This window comes from Meleagris gallopavo, chromosome 11 (genome assembly GCF_000146605.3).
Source record: "Meleagris gallopavo isolate NT-WF06-2002-E0010 breed Aviagen turkey brand Nicholas breeding stock chromosome 11, Turkey_5.1, whole genome shotgun sequence".
Taxonomy (NCBI): domain Eukaryota; kingdom Metazoa; phylum Chordata; class Aves; order Galliformes; family Phasianidae; genus Meleagris; species Meleagris gallopavo.
In genome coordinates, this window is record NC_015021.2 from 6,374,375 (window position 1) to 6,378,415 (window position 4,041).

The following is a 4,041-nucleotide window of genomic DNA, read 5'->3' on the forward strand; positions in this document are numbered from 1 at the left end:
GGGCACCTCCCGCTGCGGTAACGGTGCCCCATCGTTTTTCTGCCTCAGAAAAGTACCTCTCGCTGCTTTAATGTAGGCGAGCTCCGGCAGCGTGCTCTCTGCCCGCCCGTAGCACCGCTCTCAAACTCGCCGCTACCAATCGGGCTCCTCCGGGCCGGGGCTCGGCCGCCCCCTCCCCTCAGCCGCCCCTCCCCACGAGCGCCCTTTACGGGGCAGCTCCGAGCGGAACCGGAGGAGCGGGGAGCGACGCCAGCGTCTGGGCCCGCACACGGCGAACGTTCGGAGCGCCTGTCGGGGCGGGGGCTGGAAGCAGCACGGCCGTGCCATTGTTAAACTCTGCGCTTCCTGACTTTAATTATCGATGCGAATTCTTGGTTTAATGAGAAGGAAGAGAAGGAATTGTCCCGTTATTATTACACCCTAAAGCAGGCAGGGCTCGGTTCCAGTGATGTGAGCCTCCCACCCTCATGTTAGGGCAAATGGTGTGGGGCTGGAAAAGACTGGGTCGTTTCTATTGCAATGACAGAAACGTCAGTTGTCATCAATTATGACATACTTTGAAACCTCTAAAATATTCCAAGTATATTGATGCCACTTTAATTTGGTGATTTTTTCAGATAAAATAAACATAGACAATACAAAACAGGCCTGTAAATGTAACAACCGAAACGGTCCCAGTTGAACCAAATCCACTGCACTTTGGCTGTTAGAAAGGTGTGAAAGAAGCCGTGCCAAAACAATTGCTGCTTCCTCACTCGGAGTCACCTCAGCACACACAGCCCACACAGCCTCACCGGCTGCAGCAGCACTCGGGCTGACCCTGCCCACAGTACACAGCACGCAGCACAGGCTGGGATCCGGCCCTGGCCAAGCTTGGCAGCAGCGGGGCAGCTGATCACAGAAAGATCGCTGGTCCCCCTGCATTCACCATTTATTTTCTGTTCGTTTTGAAGCACTGGTGAACGCTGTGGTACCCACACAGCATCCCACTGACCGGTGCTGTGTGCTCAGAGCACGGTCCCACAGCAAGCAGCGTTCCTAGCAGGGCCCTGCAGCATCACACAGCTCTGCACAAGGAGCTGCTCTGCACCCTACCCAGCCGTGAATACACAGCCCGGCGCCTTCCTGCCCCAGCGGGATGTGGGGCTGCTGCACACTGTGCCTTTCTCCCCCTGCCCACCTACTCACACTCGTCCATCTCCCGGAAGCTTTTTGCTGTCAGTCAAGTGACAGCCTTGGTAGGAAGCTCTGTGTGCTTGCGGGCCTCCTGGGGCCCAGCACCACGCTGAGGTGGGGAAAAAACAGGAGGAAAAAGAAGCAGCAGGGAGGGGAGGAAGCACAGATCCTCCTTTAGTATGCAATTCCACAGCCTGCAGGGGAAAATGCACCCGGTTCCTCTGAAAAGCTTTTTCCCACAAAAATGTGAGCCATTTACCTCTCTCCCACACAGCTTGCACCCGACCAACTCCTGCACGGAGGGCACAGCAGCCCGAGGCAGCTGTGTGCCCGCAGCACAGCCCTGCAGGCCCGGCACACACCGCGGTGGCACAGCCAACACCGGCGCCACGCTGCCCACCATCCCCTCCGGGCTCAGCGACCTTTAGTGGAGCTGTGAGCATAGCACATGTGCCCATCAGTCCCCTCACCAAACCTCTGGTTAGCTATGTGGTAGCAGCAGCTGCTCCTGGGTCTGAGCAGGATGAGGCTCCCCAGCCTGAGCTGCCGTTAGCTGGAGCTGCTGCCAGGGCACAAAAAGCTGCAGGATCCCAGTGAGGAGAGCATCACGGCATCCCAGCAGTTCTGTTCCAGCTGGGATCACGGGGAGCTTTGCTGCTGACCTCAATAAGAAAGGGATCAGACCTGTAGCTCATTTGCAAATCCACTCTGCTAAACATGTGAGCTTTAAGCACTGAAACATATTGACACTTCCTTCTCTTAACCGTGACCATCATCACAACAGTTGCCTATTTACTGCGGCCTTTTTTCTAATGGCAGAAGCCTGACGATGTGCTTCTTCTGACTGAGCACAAGCCAGGTCTTGGCAGCACAGGGACATGCAGGACTCTTCCCTTCCCCAACCAATGCCACTGAGGAGGGCTGGGTGAGCATCAGTGAGATGCTGTGAGATGTCGGTGCCAAGTGAAGCAGCAGCTGTGACTGCTCTGTACAATGCAATCCCTAACATTTGCAGTATGCCACTATCAGGTCTCTGAATAGAAATCCTGTCACCAAAAGCACTGACCACACAGGAGCGTCTGGGATACAGTTTGCGCTGCCCACCATCAGTGAGCACAGAAGGGCACTGGCAAACTGTAAAACGTGAAAAGCAGCTCAGACACGGTGAAGAACAAAAGGAAGAAATGCAGCCGGTGCCAAGGCGGGTGCTGCAGCCCATCACCCAACAACAGGCCCGCTGCAGCAAAGCCAAGCACCCACCTCGGCAGTGCAGGGCTGGGCTGCAGGCAGGCCGGAGGCAGGCAGCATGCCGCAGCTGTCCCAAGTCGGAGCGTGGCCGAGAACGCCGCACGCATAGCTGTGCGGCCCCGCAGGTTGTGTGCACTGCGAGCACAGATGCTCGGCAACTCGGAGCGGAACGTGCGTGCGTACATTGCACCGAAAGGTTATTGAGAGCTGCGGAGGTTAACAGATACCTGAATGACTACAAAAGGCTTTTGAGCATCGCTGGCGTTGTGCTGCCGGTCCGCAGCAGCGATCAGCCTCCAGCTGATGTGGGCCGGGCCGTGGGGGGGCACGGCTGGCGGTGGGCAGAGGGTGCAGCCAGGGAGCTGGGAGGGCTGCGCCGTCCAGGAGGAATCGCGGCGAGAGCGGCAGCCCGTGCCACGAGTGGCAGGGGAAGCTGATTGTGGCAGTTTCGGTTGAACGCGAAGGGTGAGGCTGAAGTCTAAGCGTGGGGAATTGCAAACTACATCCAGATTTCTTTATAAGCACACACCCATCTCTGCCTGCAGTGGGGAAACGATCAAGTTCAATGGATGTAGCTTTCCTCTTTCAAGAATAAGGTTGCAGTTTGGGACTTCTCAGCTAGACTCTGGCCTGGTCTAAGGTGAAATCAAGTGAATTTTTGTAGGAATTTAGCTAGGAAACCTGAAGAAGTAGAACTGGGCCCTTGTGTGGAATAGAATCAATCCTAAATCAATATAAATGTTTTGGATTTGTTTTCCTGCGGGAATTTCAGCTTCTCTGCCATTAATTACTGCAGGTATTACTAAAAAAAATAATAATAATAAAGTAAATTTAAAAAGATACAGGATTATATTTATTGTCCTGATAAACGTTCTGCAGGAATGCCTTTGGATGCAGATAATTATAAAGCAGAATCTCCAAACTGCTTTTTTTTTTTTTATAAAATAACCTAAAGAACAGCATGCCGGAGCTCTGACTCATGGCTGCTCTGTGTTTGGAGACAGTGATCTTTCCAGAGATTATTTATGCAATGATGGTACCAATCAAGCTGTACCAGGGACAGGTTCCCTACGGAGCCCTGAACATTTCTGGCACTTCTGAGAGTAAATCCAAATGAGCTCTGAGTGAGCCATGCTCTCTGAGATACTCCACCCAGACTAATGAACAAAATTTTAGCAAACATATAGAAGGAAACCATTTCTGTGCTTACGCTAAGGAACAAAACCAGCCCCTCCTTCTTTATTACTGCGTGCCATTTTTTAGTAGCAAGATACAGACAGACTGGTTTTCTGTAGAACGAAATGTAAGACCCTGTTTTTTGTTCTCCTAAAAAAGCATTTGTGCATTTTTTCCGTGAACGCAAGAGTGAGTGCTGTGCTCCCCGAACAGGGCAGAGGCTGGGACTGTGCCTGGGAGGAGAGCTGTGCTCAGCGCTGCACAGGTTTCCTGAGAGACTCTCAGTCGCTGTCACAGTAAAACTTTACAAGTTGGCTGGAGCTGAGTGCCTGTAATGCCTGCCTTAAAACAGCTCAGAGAGAACCACAGGCAGCCACTGTCCGCCGTGCCGCTCCTGCAAAAGGGGACAGCTTCATTCAGGAACATCTGTAAGGCACGAAA